The 18,446-nt window shown below is 40.0% G+C and overlaps 1 pseudogene; it reads left to right on the top strand.

The window, feature by feature from the left end:
* Nucleotides 1-14,296: 14,296 nt before the first annotated feature.
* On the top strand, nucleotides 14,297-15,517 carry LOC127493178 (very long chain fatty acid elongase 5-like; annotated as a pseudogene).
* Nucleotides 15,518-18,446: the final 2,929 nt, after the last annotated feature.

Below are 18,446 nucleotides of genomic sequence, written 5' to 3'. Positions count from 1 at the left end.
TCTACTTAGGTCTATTGCCCAAGTGCATTGGATTGGATTATTCTCTTTTATTGTTACTGAGCTGAGTTCCTTATATATCCTGGATATTAAACCTTTTACAAATTTTATAATTTGCAAATACTGTATCTAATTCTTGCTGTTTTCTTTTTTGTTCTTTTGATTATTTCCTTTTCTATATAAAAGAGGTTTTTTTCCAGTTTGATGTAATCCTATTTGTCTATTTTTGCTTTTGTTTCATATGTTTTTGGTGTCTGATCCAAAATAACCTTGTCCATTTCAGTATCTTAAAGAATTTCCCTGGTAGTTCATAGTTAAAGGTCTTACATTATATTTAAATCTTCAATTCATTTTGAGTTGACTTTTGAATATGTTGAGATATTGGGGGTATAGTTTCATTCTTTGGTACGTAAATATCAAATTGTCTCAGTCTGCCTATGCAGACTAGCCTTTCTTCAAAGCCTATATTATTAGCACTTTGGCCAAATATCGGTTGACTGAATATGTGGGTTACATCTAGGCTCTTTATTATGTCTCGTTGGTTTATGGATCTGTATGCCTAAACTATGCTGTTTTAATTACTATAGTTTTCTAATATATTTGGAAGTCAAATTGCTTAATGCCTTCTGCTTTAAGTATTTTTGTCAAGATTGCTTTGGTTTTTTTGTGTTTAAATATGAATTTCAGAATATTTTTCTAGCTCTATGAATAATGTTTCTGATAGTTTGACAAGATTTTACTGACTCTGTAAATTACTTTGTGTAATGCGGATGTTATGATAATGATTCTTGCAATCCAGCAATATGGAATGTCTTTCCACTTTCTGCATCCTCCACAATTTTTTCATTAATGTTTTATAGTTTTCATCCTAAATGACCAAAGATAGCAGTACTGGCAAAGATTTGGAGAAATAGGAATGCTTATATACTGTCATTAGGAATGCAAATTGGTACAGTCCTTATGTAAAATGATAAAATGATTCCTCATCTATAGAGGTTTTTTAACTCTTTGGTTAAATTTATTCCTAGGTATTCTTTAAAGCTATTGTAAATCATTTGCTTTCTTGATTTTTTGTCATTTAATTCACTATTGGCATATAGCAGTGCAATTGACTGTTGTATTTTTATTTATGCAAATTTGATGAATTTGTTTCTTAGTTCTAACAGTTTCAGTAGAGTCCTAGGGTTTTTCTATACATACAATCATGCCCTCTGTGACAGTTTAACTCCTTCCTTTCTGATTTCAATGTCCATCTTTTTTCCTTTCACTTGTCTGATTGCTCAGGGTAGGACTTTCAGTACTATGCTGGATAAAAGTAGTAAAAGTGGGCATCTTGTTATGTTCCAGATCTTATAAAATGTTCAGATCTTCCCTTTTCTGTATGATTATCTGTGTTGAGGTAGTTCCTTCTATACAGAATTTGTTCTGCTTTTATTATGGATACTGAATTTTATCAAATGCCTGTTCTGCATCTGTTGAAATGATCATATGATTTTCACATTTCATTCTGTTGACATGATGTAATATATTTATTGATTTGCATATGTGGAACCAATGCTTGCATCCCAGGATTGAATCTCACTTGATTATAGCGTGTAATCTTTTTCAAGCCACGTTGGCTTGGTTTGCTTGAATCTTGTTAAGGATTTTTGCAATTATATTCATCAATATTATTATCCTATAGTTTTCTTTTTTGTTGTGTCTTTTCTTGGTTTGGTATCAGGGTAATTGTTGTCTCAAAGAATAAGTCTGGAAGAATTTCCTCCTGTTCTATATATTGAAATCATTTAAGGCCAGCGCTGCGGCTCGCTAGGCTAATCCTCCGCCTTGTGGCGCCGGCACACCGGGTTCTAGTCCCGGTCGGGGCAACGGATTCTGTCCCGGTTGCCCCTCTTCCAGGCCAGCTCTCTGCTGTGGCCAGGGAGTGCAGTGGAGGATGGCCCAGGTACTTGGGCCCTGCACCCCATGGGAGACCAGGATAAGTGCCTGGCTCCTGTCATCAGATCAGCGTGGTGCGCCGGCCGCGGCGGCCATTGGAGGGTGAACCAACGGCAAAGGAAGACCTTTCTTTCTGTCTCTGTCTCTCTCACTGTCCACACTGCCTGTCAAAAAAAAAAAAAAAAGATATATTGAAATCATTTAAGAAAAACAGGTATTTGCTCTTTAAATGCTTGCTAGAATTAACGGTGGAGCATCTAGTCTTGGACTATTTTTCAATGGGAGAATTTTTGCTGCTGATTCCAACTTGTTACTCATTATCAGTCTGCATAGGTTTTTCTATTTCTTTATGATTCAAACTTGGTGTGGTGTATGTGTTGAGGAATTTGTCCTTTTCTTCTAGTTTTTTTTAACCCCTTCAGCATTCTCGATTCCCTGTAGAACTCTGAAACTTACTTGTTTAGACTTTTTTTTTTTTTTTTTTTGACAGGCAGAATGGACAGTGAGAGAGAGAGAGACAGAGAGAAAGGTCTTCTTTTTCTGTTGGTTCACCCCGCAATGGCCACTGTGGCCAGCGCACTGCGCTGATCCGAAGCCAGGAGCCAGGTGTTTCTCCTGGTGTCCCATGTGGATGCAGGGCCCAAGGACTTGGGCCATCCTCCACTGCACCCCCAGGCCACAGCAGAGAGCTGGACTGGAAGAGGAGCAACTGGGACAGAATCCAGCGACCCGACCGGGACTAGAACCTGGTGTGCCAGCACCTTGTTTAGACTTTTAATGCTATCTCAATGTTCTCATAAGCTTTCATTCCCATTCATACTTTTTTCTTTTATCTCCTTCCACTGTATATTTTCAAATAGTCTTTCTCTGATATTCTTGATTCTTCCATTTCTTCTATTATTTTATTTACGCCTTTAAAAAAAATTTATTGAGCTATTAAGAGGTAGAACTACAGAGAGAGGGAGAGACAAAGAGAAAAGTCTTCTATGCACTGGTTCACTCCCCAAATGCCCTCAATGGCCAATGCCAGGCTAATCTGAAGCCAGGAGCCAGGAGCTTCTTCCACGTTTCCCACCTGGGTGCAGGGTCCCAAACACTTGGGCCATCCTCCACTACTTCCTCAGGCCATAGCAGAGAGCTGGATCAAAAGAGGAGCTGTCAGGACTTGAACCAGTGCACATATGGGATGCCTTCAATCAATTAAACTTTGTGTTATTGTGCTTTACAGCTCAATGACTTCTAAAAATTCTTATTAGTAGAAAGATAACAGATTTCAAGTATTTAATAGAATTACTTTTTTAAATTTTTTTTAAAGAATTATTTATTTACTTGAGGTAGAGTTACAGACAGAGAAAGGGAAAGACAGAGAAGGATCTTTCATTGACTGGTTTATGCCCCAAATGGCTGCAATAGCTGGAACTGGGCCAATCCAAAGCCAGGATCCAGGAGCTTCTTCCGGGTTTCCCATGCGGGTGCAAGGGCCCAAGCACTTGGGCCATCTTTCACTGCTTTTGTAGCCTGTCCCAGCCTGGGTTGTTGATTGCAGTTATCCATTGAGCGAACCAATGGATGGAATATTTCTCTCTCCCTTTCTCTCTGTAACTCTGAGTTTCAAGTAAATGAACAAATCTTTTGAAAAGGAATGGTGAGGCCTGTGAATGCTCTAGCAGGAGGATTTTGTATTTCCTAACACTAAGTTATGGTTCTGAGAAAATGGAAAATATAATAATCCATTTTTGAAAATGAGGACACATCATTTATATAGCCTAAATGCCGTTCCCTCAAAGGAAAGCCTGACTACAGAGGCACATGGCAACAGCAGCAAATGTCTTGGCTCGCTTTGAAGATGCAATTTGTAAAATGAAATCCTGTGGGGAAGGATATATGAGAAAAAGGGCAGCATGCTGTATTTATTCATTTCTGTATGGCCCACCCTCAGCTGACTGGGACTCTCAGTAGGCCTTAGGTGGTGTGAAGAGTGAGGACAATTGTGTTCACCATGGTCTCCAATATCTATAGTGTGTGTGTGTGTGTGTGTGTGTGCATGCGTGTGCTTTGGGTAAGCTCAAAGCTTTCTCTTTCCTTATTCTAATTCCCAGAAAGGTGCTAAAATGAAGTGCTCAGTGAAATAATGAGAGGTGTATTTGGTAGGAGAAGCAAAAGATTTTCAATAAAACAAATGCTTTCTTTTTGTTCCTTCTAATCAGGCTGATGGGACATTATGGTATCTCCTAGTTATAAAACCCAACCAATGAGACCTCATCAACATCAGAATGAGAGAAACAGGAAATGAAATTGGTCGGTTACACTGCTCAGCTCTTTGGTTTAGAATAGCTTTTTTGTCTGGGTCCACATTGGTTTTCCCTCTAGCACAAGAGGGAAAGAACAACAGTGATCAGATCAACACTTGTATATGGACACATTGCTTGTCGGCTTCTTTCTGTGTCGGGTGCTGAAGGGAAAATCCGTGCTTTGGAGGCACTACGAGTTTCTGCTGGAATTCTTCAAACACCAAGCACAATGCCCAGTGTCTGATACAAGAGGCAATCCATTCTCTAGAATTTGGTAAGTACTCAGTAAAAATCTGGTGACTGATGAATGAGTGGTAAACTTTTTATGGGGGAACCCTTATGCTGGATTAAATGGTTGGACAAAGATTTGGGAATTTGGGCTTTTATACAATTAAAATCTCTGTCAGATACAATTGAGGTTAATCATTGAAAATCTATAGCATTAATAACTATGGTTATAACATAACTCTATAAACCTGGTTTGATGGCCAATCAAATAATTCTCACAAATATTACTATTCCCAGCAAGTCAAATCCAATCTCACTTAACATTTATTTTTGTATGACCATGACAAATTCCAACTTAGTCCAGGACACTTTGACCCTCTCCAGGTGCTGTTAGAGGTAGTGCGATTGATTTTAACTTTTCTCATTTATCTGATATTCTTGAGACATCTTGGACTGACCAAGTCTAAGATGAGAAGTTCTGTGCTTTATTTGCTTAATAGCTGCCAATGCAGCAAATTATGAAGAATTCTTATATGGTTTGTACCCTCAAGAGCTCCAGATTTGGTGGGGAAATGAGTAGGACAAATACAATGTTATCAATGTTTTATTTAAAGTGTTCCTCAAAGATTCTCAACTCTAGGCATTCCATCATAAAACTCCAAAACTGAAATATGAGTTCTCCAGTGGCATAGATTATAATTGGCAGTGTATTTCAATATCCAGTATAGCCCCTGGCTTATAGTAAAAGCTCAGTAATTGATTCTTTAATGAATGAGTAGAGAAATTATAGGTAGCAAACTTAGTAGGATAATGCCATAATAAAGAAAAGTAAGATATATGGTATCAGTAATTAGTAACTGTGCAAGGTTACAAAATACTATTTTGTCATAAATCAAACATAAAATAATGTCAGTTATCCACTATAGCTGATTAAATAGAACCAGAAGATTCCTACTCTCAAACGACTCAACCCAAATTTTTCTAGAGTATCCTATGACAAACATAACTGAAATATTAGTAATGCACAAAATGTATTTGTAGTTCCTTTTTAAAACAGCTTTGATAGAGTTGAGGAACCAAATTATTTTTATGTATATATTTTTTCAAGATTATTTTCTAAAATTTGGATCAAATTATAATATTTGTTCATTTTTATGGAGTACAGTCTATTATCTCAACATGTGTAAACAGCATAAACCAATCAAAGCAGTCAACTAGACTTTTCATTTCTTTTTTTTTTTAATGATTTGTTTGAAGGGCAGAGTTACTTAGAGCTAGAGAAAGACAGACAAAAGCCTTCCATCTGTTGATTCAGTTCCCAAATGGCCATGATGGTTGGGGCTGGGCTAAGCCAAAACTAGGAGCCAGGACTTTCATTTGAGTCTCACACATGGGTGGCAGGACCCCAAGGACTGCCATCTTCCACTGCTTTTTCCGAGGCCATTAGCTGGGGACTGGATCAGAAGTGGAGCAGCAGGGACTGGAACTGTCTCCTGTACAGGATGTTCATGTCACAGGTAGGTAACAGCTTAACCTACTACACAATAGCACTGACCCTTTTTTATTTCTTTTTAAGTTTTTTTATTTGCCTATTTTGTTTGAAAAGCAGTGAGACAAAGAGAAACACACACAGAAATATAGAGATAGAGAGCTCATATCCATCAGTTTACTCCCAAATGTCTGGGGTCCAGTAATTCAATCCCTCCTCTCACATGGGTGGTAAGGATCCAATCACTTGAGTCATCACCTGTTGCCTCCCAGAGTGTACCTGGATAAGGAGCTGGAATCGGGAGCAGAGCCAAGATTTTAGCCCAGGCAATCCAAGTGGACCTTACCAGCTGCCCCAAGTGCCCCCTACCCCATTTCCTTATGTGTGTTTGGAGCCTATAAGCTCTACTCTTCTAGTTTCTTATACAGTATTTAATACATTACTGTGAACAGTTGTCAGTCCACTCTGCTATGGAGCACTAGACTTGCTACTTCTGTGTTTGGTATCCAAATTACTTTTTAAAAAAGATTTATCTACTTATTTGTAAGTCAGTGTCACACACACCCACAGCTCCCCACCTACACACACATTCAGAGAGAGAGAGAGAGAGAGAGAGAGAGAATCGATCTTCTATCCACTAGTTCACTCCCCAGATGGCTGCAATAGCCAGGGCTGAGCCAGGGGCCTCATCCAGTCTCCCTCGTGGGTATCAGGGACCCAAACACTTGCACCATCCTCAGTTGCTTTTTCCATGCCACTAGCAAGCCTGAAAGGAAGTGGAACAGCCAGGACATGAACCAGCACCCATATGGGATGACAGTATCAGAGGTAGTGGCTTTATGCTACAGCATCACAGCGCCAGCCCCTCCACCTAGCTACTTTTAATTTATTTGATTTTTGTAATATTGAAATATATTTACTTTTGGGAAATTAATGTTTGGATTTTTTATTACATGCATATTTATTTTTAGGACTATTTTTCACTTATCTATTGCGCTGTGCAAGATGTTGTTGTAATGTGCCTGTCAAGCACAAGCACTGAAGTTAATATTTTGTAGGAAACTTGAACTCAACAGGAAAAACTTACAAAGACACATTTCTTCTATCTTTATTTAGCAAGTTTTGTTTACAACAAGTAATTAGAACATTAGAATTTTCTAATTAAATGTTTCTTAATCATCCAGTTCCAGGTGGTAGCCATCATTTTCAGCAGAAGCCTAACATGTAAGTCACTCTATTGGTACAGAATGCTTTCCCTTTCAAAGATGGAGCACAAATAATTTTTAAAGCAATTCTGCTAGAACCCAGCCTCTTCCTGGCTGTGACACAGAGCCTTTTGGTAAGTGCTTGGACATCCTGCAAAGTGGGGATAGATCTCTTCACTTACTTTGCAGATAATGTTTAAAGGTTGCAGATCTGGTTCCCTTTGTCCTAAGGTTCTGGGATTTTCAGACGGTTTAGTGATAAAGACTGTTTCCTCCAGAAACTCCCATAAGCATGGAATGGAAACTGGCTTTTTGACAAAACCATTTTCCAGGAAAACGTGCTGACCCTCTTGTATGTTGCTTTCAGAATTCCTTCCCTAAAATGTTCCTGGCACAGTCAGTTCATGGCATAGCTACTTGCTTTATCAGCTCAGGGGGTTACAAGTGACAGAAAAGGTAGTTTTACTTTTTATAAAGAAGATGTGCACTGATGCAGACTAACTGCACATACAGTAAGAAATGTTTCTATATTTCTAGTGTAGAACTCAAAGCAGAGGACTGATGCAATCTGCCAGGTACCTAATGAGACATTGGCAAAGTTCAAAGGTTGTGAAACATTGGTAAGAAATCATGAAATAATTGATCAAAACAAACATGGAAAGATGAGAGCTTTTAAGAGACAACTAAGAGCAGTGCAAATGAAGAAAACACTTCTAAAACCAGTTTTATATGAATTTCAATTTCTTTTAGAAACAACTGATTGCTGGATGGGAGACAGCACCTGTGGTGAGTGTGCATCCCGGAAAGTGGGATTGTTTCTATTTATTTCTTTGTGGATAGTTTAAAAATTAATAAATTAGAGTTTAGAATTATTAAAAAGTAATTACGGGCCGGTGCCGCGGCTCAATAGGCTAATCCTCCACCTAGCGGCGCCGGCACACCGGGTTCTAGTCCTGGTTGGGGCGCCGGATTCTGTCCCGGTTGCCCCTCTTCCAGGCCAGCTCTCTGCTGTGGCCAGGGAGTGCAGTGGAGGATGGCCCAAGTGCTTGGGCCCTGCACCTGCATGGGAGACCAGGAGAAGCACCTGGCTCCTGGCTTCGGATCAGTGCGGTGTGCCGGCTGCAGCGCACTGGCTGCGGTGGCCATTGGAGGGTGAACCAACGGCAAAAGGAAGACCTTTCTCTCTGTCTCTCTCTCTCACTGTCCACTCTGCCTGTACAAAAAAAAAAAAAAAAAAAAAAAAAAAAAAAAAAAACAACTAATTACTATTGCACAGTAGTAGGTTCAATGAATTCTGCTTATGGATCATGTCCATTTGCAAGCAATAAATGATTTTTTTAAAATTTTTATTTATTTATTTATTTTTTGACAGGCAGAGTGGACAGTGAGAGAGAGAGACAGAGAGAAAGGTCTTCCTTTGCCGTTGGTTCACCCTCCAATGGCCGCCGCGGCCGGCGCGCTGCGGCCGGCGCACCGCGCTGATCCGATGGCAGGAGCCAGGTGCTTCTCCTGGTCTCCCATGGGGTGCAGGGCCCAAGCACTTGGGCCATCCTCCACTGCACTCCCTGGCCACAGCAGAGAGCTGGCCTGGAAGAGGGGCAACTGGGACAGAATCCGGTGCCCCGACCGGGACTAGAACCTGGTGTGCTGGCGCCGCAAGGCGGAGGATTAGCCTAGTGAGCCACGGCGCCGGCCAATAAATGATTTTTAGAATGTAAGTCTTAAAAAGATAAAACTTAGGGATTTCCTTGATTCTTTAATTCATTAATTTATTCTTCTGGCCATTCATTAATATGATGCTTACTTATGATGCTTACTCTGTGCTAGAGTAACAGTCCCACGTACTGGAGAATTAGCTGAAAGCAAACAGGAAAGCCTACATTCTTTTTTCCCCACAAGCAAATTAATGCATAAATATGTAGTGGGGAATCTTCAACACATCCATGTAAATGCATATAATAAAAATTTGCATGTATTTAAAAATTTTTACACTCAGCCAAACCTATCTTTTAATTCCAGTTTTCTAAAAAAAACTTAACTAACCTTGTACACACTCACATATGTATTTTCATATACTGATAACCTATGAAGAAAAATTAAGCTAGTAGATGGGTTAGAAAGAGATGGAGAAGGAGCTGTGTTAGAATTTGCTGGTTAGTGGTTCAGAGACAAGGAAGAAGAGCAATTATAGAAGGCAGTAAGACAGTGGATAGGTCAGAATTATTTTCTATAGGATGGGGAGGACTGGGGGAGGAGCAGGATTTCAGAGGGGGGCAGGAAATGTGTTGGGAATTCAGAAGTTCTTGTTTGGTGTGCTAAGTTGGAAATGCCTATTAGGTAATTTTTTTAAAAATATTTATTTATTTATTTGAATGTCAGAGTTACACAGAGATAGAAGGAGAGGCAGAGAGAGAGAGAAAGAAAGAGAAGTCTTCTATCCACTGATTCAGTTGGCTGCAATGGCTAGAGCTGTACTGATCCAAAGCCAGGAGCCAGGAACTTCTTCTGGGTCTCCCACGTGGGTGCAGGGGCCCAAGGACTTGGGTCATCTTGTACTGCTTTCTCAGGTCATAGCAGAGAGCTGGATCAGAATTGGATCAGCCAGGTCTCAAACCAGCGCCCCATGGGTTGCCAGCACTGCAGGTGGCGGTTTTACCTGCTATAACACAGCACTGGCCCCTAGGTATTCAAACTGAGTTGTTGAATTGGCAGTTGTAGAGCAAGCCTAGAACTCTGGGAAAGTTGGGATTTAATTTATAGTTTGGAGACTTGAAGATATCAATGACATTTGAAAACACAGAACTGTATATGATTTTTGGAAGTGAGAGAAATATAAATGGAAAAGGCTAAGGACTGATCCCAGCACAACTCTGTCACGTGAAGTTCAAGCAGAGAATAGAAACTAGGAATTCGTAGCCAGTGTGGTAGGAAGAGAATGAGAGTATGTGGCGGTGTGCAAGCTGAGTGTCCGAAGAAGCCAGCAGCTCTCTGTAGTAAGTGAGATTGAAATGAGTGAGAAATGACTTACATTTGGCTAAAAGGAATATAAACTAATTCAGGAAGAAGGAACACATGACAAATAATGAAGGAAAAACCACTTATATAATAATTGGACATTAGGTCCTTCCATATTTCTGTTGAAACCTAACTTTGGAACATTATCTTCATGGTTTAAACATTGAAAAGAGGTATCTACCTCAATGGAACCCAAAGGGAACTTTCTTTCATGACGTGAGAAGCAATTGTATTCAAGGTCAACAGAAACTTTGGTTCAGTGTCCATAATTTCAAATTTTTGATTTCCACCTTCCCCCACATCTAGTCATACAGCAAGCAGGTATACAGGTATGTGTATTATTGCACCATGAAGCGTGTCAGTGTGCATCAGATCTGCAAGCCTCTCTCTATGTCAGCTGCCAACATCTTTCTTCAATCTGGTATCATCCCTCGCCTTGGTGAGTGCGGCTATTTCCATGTGAGTTCATTGCAGAAGCAGCCACCAAGACGAGTCCAAGTACAAGAGATTTATTAGAAGAAGTATCTGTGAGGGGTAAGTGGAAAGAGAACCTAAGTACATTATGTAGAGCTTTCAGACTTGAAACCTGTGCAAAACTCTTAGATCAGAAGGTTCAAAGAAAGTTTTGTCCAGGATGGCCCCAGTCAAAGCTACTCATTAGAGGAGTCTCATATCTCAAACAACGGTCAAGCACTGATGGAATTCATTCAGTAGTCCTAACCACAAGGGGTGCTGTGCAGACAGATTATGTACTACAGGAGGGGACCCCCAAATGTTTTCAGGCCTTTCTCTCAAAAGGCCATGTCATAACTTTTAGATTTTGCAGACCAAGAGGAAAAATTGAAGATATTATGGGTAAACTTACATTAAGATTGCCAAATCTAACATTCTTTAGTACTTTTAAAATTTGTTATCAACAATTTAAATTTAAGTCAGCATCTTATATTTTTATTGAAAAAAAAAATGGCAATCCAATTTATGTAATCATTTGAAAAAGCCTTAGAAAATGGGTGTCTAGCCAGTTTGGGGCCGTGGCTGTGTTTGCTGACCCCTGATTACTATATCACTCAGAGTCCAGTTCTAGGAAATAAATTCCACTTGCATAAAAGGATATAACTTAGGAATCTCAGTGTTCGTGAAATTGTTCGAAGAACTGGAGAAGTACCATTACACTGGACCTTCAGGGATGAGCCTCTGCCCAACATGCCAGACTGGTCTGCCAGGGACATTGCTGTTCCTGTCTCTGGCTCCAGTACGTTTCATCTCTACCTCTGGGAGTTCTCCAAGAACATACCATACCATCTTACCTCGGACAGGGAAATTGGAAACCTCTACCAGAACTTCTGGTTTCAGAGCCACACAGTGTCTGCTAATGAGTACCAGCCAGTTAGATCTCAAGGCCTTTGCCTCTCTATTGACTTCAGTTCTGAGCCCATGCATGTGCCTTGGATTGGCAGCCACACCCAGAACAGAAGTGGCAAGGAGTGTGAGACACAGAGCTTTCAGTTTTCCAGCTTCTGCAACATATGGAAAACTGACTAAGGGAAGGATTAAGTGCTTTGTAATGCAAACATTTCTGTCTGCTGTCTTCCTCCTTCACAGCCTTCTCTTAGTTTTATTACCTCCCGGGCTGGCACTGAGCATCTCTGACAGTATTCTCAGGTCTGCCATGCTGTCCTAATGAATATTAACGTTCTGTGTATTCTAGATCCTCCTAATTCCTTTTGCCTTTATTTTTTGTTAGGAAAGAGCCAAGGCCTTTGTTCCTGGTGGTTTTGTTTACTGTCTCTGGTAATTCCCTAAATCTTGTGACTTTTATACTTCACCAGTATGACTCCAAACTTTCAATTTAAATTCTTTAAGCATACTATTCTTTCTCAATCCAATGCAAATAGAGCATAGAGACATGGCTCCAGACACAAAGCTGAATTCAAGCAAAACGATTTAAATGAAAAATTCAAATGAAACATAAGATTGCTATGCATGAGTTACACTTGACATAGCTGATTTGTTAATGACAACCATTCATAGAGACTTTGGGGAGAATTTGGACTAAGTCTGAAATTACTCCCTTTCTCACAATATCTCCACACAAAGCACGCACTGAATTCTGTTTCTGTTCTTTTTCAAGGGCAGGCTGTTTCTTCTCCCGCTTGGACTGATCTTTGATCCCACACTCTGCATTGCAGTTCTGCCTGTTTGCTTCACACCTTACATCAGCAATGAAGTGCATTTATTCCTCCCTCTCTCTGGTACCTTCCTCTCCCCTGCAAGCATGCTCAGTTCTCCCTGAGTATGAAAAATCTTTTGATTCTGCACCTCTTTAATTATTACCTATTCTTCTCATTTTCTTCATGAAAGGTCTTAGCAGTGTCTACATTTATGGCTTCTACTTCCTACATTTCTCTCTTTATTCTTCTGCAACCTTGCTTCTATTCCCAATAACCACCTGAAAATGCTCCCATGAAGGGTGCCATTCACTCTCTTAATAAACAACCAACGGTCCATTCTCACATTTCTTTCATATTTTTAAAAAACTGTTGGTAGCTGCTAATACCCTTAACTCCATTTTAAATATCTCCTTCTTTGACCTCCATGATACTGCATTGTCTTATTTCAGTCTATCATATAAATGACTATTTTGATTCCTTACTCTTTAGTTAATCTGTGAATTTATTCCACTTTTTTGTGCTTATTTTTTAAATGACTACATCATTTGCAAAAAAAGTAATTTAAACTCTGTAATCACAGAAAAGAACCTGATTCCCGTCCTACTTCTTACATTGCTTGCTTGCCTCATATTGTGGAAAGTTTATGCTATCTATAGTCTCTTAATTATCTTGCATATTAACTCCTTGTCCATGATTTTCACAATTTCTCTCCTCCTTGAAACTCATTCCCTGCTTTGGCTCCATGACCAGTCATATACATGTCATGTTGCTATCTTCCAATGGGTCTTTTTGGTCCTTTTTTGTTCCATTTTCCCCTTCCTGTTCCTGAACATGGATTTTTCTAGCTACACGATTCTTTTAGTGCTCTGTCATTTTGTCTTTGGTAGTCTCATACATGTCTTCACTTTTGATCCTCACATGACCCTTAAATTGGCATCTCTAGATCATTCTAAATTCTTCCATCATAGTTGCTTGGATGGGCACAGGTTTTGTGCTGGGATGTGGGTCAGGGTGGGAGCTGTGCTCAGAGAAGCCAACTGTTATAGGGTCTCTGAACCCACACGAGTTTCTGGTTGTTTCCTTGAGTCCTTCAAGGAGAGTTGAATCAAGCTGGGAATGATAAAAATCATTGCCAAGATTTAGGAGTAAGAGTGGAAATAAGAGACTCTAGAAAAAAAAATTGAATGGGGGTTTTAAATAAAATGATCAATGAAAACCCAGAATCATTTCTGCAGATGGTTCTGGAGAGTCCATGGGACATCTCAGATAGCAGGTGCTTTGCAGTTGTGTCAGATTCACTGAAAATGCAGGTCCCAGGCAGTGAAGTCCCAAACTCTCACCTGTCCTTCCTATCTGTCCTGCAAAGATTCTACTCTGGAATCTATTTTTTTTTAACTTTCAGTGATACTGACATCCTATTATCAACATCATTGAGAACCTTTGGTGTTTCTTTGACTTCTCTTTTAATTCATAGATGCAATCAGCTTCTAGATCTTATCAACTCTTTGGGGGTATTTCTTTGTTTGTGTTTTTTTTTTTTTTTTTTTTAGCCTGGACGTGTCATTGGCTTTCTAATCCATCTGCTTCTGTATACTGTGTGAGCTACAACAATAATTAGAGTCCACACCAACTACTTGCTTCTGAAGCATGAAATAAATAGGATTAATAGTTGAATGGTGAGAGTGGTTTAGGAATGTGTGTCCTCTTGGTTATCTTTTGGTGTATTCCCTGAGGTTACTTTGCTAGTGCACCCACATGTTAGCATCAGGCTGTTGGTCTGTAGCCCACTTAGATACTCTTTGCAGCCTTGACTTTTACATGCCACCATCTATAACTCTGAGAAGCAAATCCTCACCATGGGTGCCTTCCTCCTGCATCCTCCTCTGTTGGAGCTGGTGTAGGTGCTCCTGCTGTTGCCATTATCTTGTTTCTTCTCGAAGTTGCTTGAGCCAAAGTTTTAAAATGGAAAACATTTATGCATCACTTGGCACACACTATAAGATATTGTAAGGCCTCCAAGATACTAGAGTGAGAGGATGATTTCTTCTGGACAATTATATGTCTAATTTATTTGCTCTGTCATATATTTACAATTGTGTGACTTGGGCCAAAATACATGAAGAATAGACAACTATTCTCTTGCTGTTGTAGTTCAGTGGTATATAGCCTTGGACTGGCATTGGTGCCTCTATATGTGTTCTGTGAGTTGGTGAGAGGAGTGAGGGAAGGCAAATACAACCTTTTCTGTCAAAGCACACACAGGCTGGTCTTTATCCTCTGGTGGTATCTGCCTCTCCACACTCACAGAACTCCTGGGTGTCTTCTCCACCCTGGGACCAGATCACAGTCATGCATATCTACCACTGCATTTCTACACTACACATCTGGTGGCTTATGATGAGCTGGCCACCGTGGCCACCCTTATTTTGGTGCCACGCTTTTTTTTTTTTTTTTTTTGGCAGGCAGAGTAGACAGTGAGAAAGAGAGAGACAGAGAGAAAGGTCTTCCTTTCACTCCACAGTGGCCACTGTGGCCGGCACGCTGCGGATGGTGCACCGCGTAGATCCAAAGCCAGGGACCAGGTGCTTCTCCTGGTCTCCCATGCGGGTGCAGGGCCCAAGGACTTGGGCCATCCTCCACTGCACTCCTGGGCCACAACAGAAAGCTGGACTGGAAGAGGAGCAACCAGGACAGAATCCGGCGCCCCGACCAACCGGGACTAGAACCCGGTGTGCCATCGCCGCAGGTGGAGGATTAGCCTATTGAGCCGCGGCACCGGCTTGGTGCCACACTTAACAACTTCATCCATGTCCTAACGTATTCATACTATGGCCTGTGGTCTGTCTCTTGAATGTTTTTGTTCCTATGGAGGAAGAAATGCATCACTAAGGAGCAGCTGCTACTGTTTGTGCAGATGGTCATCCAGACCAGCTGCGAGGTCATCTGGTCCTCCGGTCCCTCTTGCTTGCTTGTGTTTCCAGAGCAGATACATGATTTCCCAGATTATCACCTTCACAAATTTTCCTGTTTAGACTTACAACAGTAGAAGGCATATCAGAGAAAGACCACTTGAAAGACCACCAGAATAGGTGTGTGACTGCTATGAATGGACACACCAACGAATTTTCTTCCTTGGAAACCAATGTGAAACTGCAGAAGCAATGGAATTATGGAAAACTCTAAACCATACCACTTGATTATAAACACAATGTGAGTTGTGTCCTGATACTCATTAACAGCTGCTGTAACACGCCACAATACTGTGAGTCAGAAGGCCAAAACTCTTAGAAAATGTATACAGATTATACAAGAAAGAAGGTTTCTAACATTTCTGGGGTCTCATTGACCCCCGTGTTAGACTATGAAGAAGGGGTTTTAGTGTAGTAACCTTCACTACTATTGCCTGAATAATTATAATACAGTAGATGTTGAATTCATAATTCAAAAACACTGTAATCCAAAATTATTTTGACTACAAATAATGTCTATGATTATAAATGTAAATTTGTGCAGTCTTGTTTCTCTCTCTCTGTCATTCTGCCTTTCAAATAAATAAATACATATTTAAAAAATTATAAAAGCAAGAAAACTATACAGAAGGGGTGAGCATTGCGGTGCAGCAGGTTAAGCCACTGCTTAGGATGCCACATCCGACACCAAAGTTCCAGTTTGAGTCCTGGCTCCTCTACTTCTGATCCGGCTCCCTGCTAGTGCATCCTGGGAGGTGTCAATGATGGCAAAGTTCTGGGTCCCTGTCAGCCAAGTAGGAGACCCAGATGGAGTTCTGTGCTCCTGGCTTTGACCCAGCCTAGCCCTGGCTGTCGTGGGCATTTCAAAGTAGACCAATGGATGGAAGGGCCTCTCTCTCTCTGTCTCACAAGCAAAAATAAATATTTTAAAAATTAAATAGTCACATAATGATAAAACTGGGAAATCAGAGATAGCTTGTTTAATGTAAATTTAATAATATATGTAATTTTTTCTGCTTAGAACCTAAAGATTTGTTTTGAACTGCTTATTTTGAAATAATAGAATGGGGCCAGTGCTGTGGTGTAGTGGGTAAAGCCACTGCCTATGGTGCTGGCTTCCCATATGGGTGCCAATTTGAGTCCCAGCTGCTCTACTTCTGATTCAGCTCCCTTCTTATGTGCCTGAGAAGGCAGTGGAAGATGGCCCAAGTGCTTGGATACCTGTACCCACGTGGGAGACCTGGAGAAACCTCCTAGCTTTGGCCTGGCCCAGCCCCAGGTCATTGTGGAGATTTGAGGAGTAAGCCAGTGGATAGACGATCTCTCTCTCTGTCTCCCTAGCTTTCTCTGTAACTCTGACTTTCAAATAATAAATTAATCTTTAAAAAATAATGTAGTGTTCATTAAAAAAATCTGCCTCACACTGAGACTGTAGTCAAACAGATGGCTACTATGTGTGTATTTTAAAATGTTGCAATTTAGCCTCTGAATGCCTTCTCTGTGAAAACAGTAATCAAATGACACATGACACCTCTTGAAAGGTCACTTACAGTGTATAAACTGATTATGGGAAGGTATTTCAAACAAAAATCATAAAAATGGAGCTAAGAGATGAATTTATTTTGGTGCAAATATTAATGCATAGTGTTTTGGTAATATGCATTTTTATGATTTTTTAGTGAACTTTTGGAAGACCTCTCATATGCCCAGAATTCAAGTATTTTTGTAGCAATATAAAATCCCCTTTTAATTCTGTTTTTAATGACCTTTTTGAGGTGCCCTTATATTTGCATAAATATCAAACCAGCAGTTAATATTGCACTTTCATACATATAATAGGGAACTGATTGGTTCTCTTATTCACCTGTGGGTTTTCTGTTTGGGAGCAGTCACATCATCAGGTTACATTAACCTTATCAAATCTGGAATGTGTGTATTTTTAAATATGTGTCTTCATTCCTAGGCACTAGGTTTCAAATATTAACATGTGTACTCAGAAGCTAAAACCTTCAAAGTGTGCTGTCAAAGTGTGCCTAGCACACCTGGATGTCTTCACTGTTAAATAATGTCTAAACATTGGTCATTAAACATCTAAATTACATTGGAAAAGTATTCCCATACGGAAGTCTGCTTTTATATATACACAGTGTCTTCATATTCAGTAAGTTTCACACAGCTGAAAGATAGAAATTCATCAAACGTAATTCTGATTGTCATTCTCACTTCTTCATAGAATTATAGAGAAATCCTATTGCCTAAAATTGAAAATCCTACACAAATTGATCCCCATCTAATATCCCAAACAACTGTCATAGAACATTTTTGAAAGACAACAAGATGTAAATAAGTGAACAAATGATTTGCTAATATTTTTGCAAAGATGTCTCATCCATGCCAAGCACATGGTAATTTCTCTCCTGTGTTTACAAGTGCTTTTTTGTTGCAATGCCTCCCTGCAATGCTCTCCTCCTTTTTTGCTTAACTCACTGCGATACAACACCAGCCCCTAAATCATTATATTCATTGATTGTTTTTTGGCCCTTTCACTTCTACTTCTTATCAGTCCCCAGATTTTAAGGCGTCCCTCCCTTCTTACTGTGCTCAGGAATTACTGGGCCATTTGGAGTTTTTATTTGTTTATTTTACTCAGAAGGCCAGACCTTTGAGAGCTGATGGTGTTTACTCATTCTCTACTGACAATTTCCACCTGAATCACTTGTGTCAAGGGTCATTCATTTCAAGCCATGGAAAGTCCACAAATTAGGTGGGTTCACAGTTTCATTTCCCCTCCTCTCACTATCCCAGATCTTTTTTCCTTCTAGATATACCCATGATTGTTCACAGACTTCTTGTATCAATCTCACGCTGTCAGCAATCTGCACACTACCACACTGAAAATGTTATAACAGGCTCAGATTGTTGAAAGGAGCCACACACAGACACCATTTGGGCAAAGAAAATGAGATTTAATTGTCTCAAATAAACATGAGGAAATCAACTCAGAATACACAATAAAGAACTTATAAATGTTTTATGATAGACAGAGGTGTAAGCTTATAGAATCTTCAAATGGTAATTACCAGTGGATGCACAGTTGCATACGTTAAATTTTTTTGAGCAAGGATCACATCAGATCTCATAAA

The sequence above is a fragment of the Oryctolagus cuniculus genome, chromosome 5 (genome assembly GCF_051225735.1).
Source record: "Oryctolagus cuniculus isolate XC-2025 breed Fujian yellow rabbit chromosome 5, ASM5122573v1, whole genome shotgun sequence".
NCBI lineage: Eukaryota > Metazoa > Chordata > Mammalia > Lagomorpha > Leporidae > Oryctolagus > Oryctolagus cuniculus.
The sequence above is the reverse complement of the archived record's forward strand: the minus strand, read 5'-3'. Positions and strand labels throughout refer to the sequence as shown.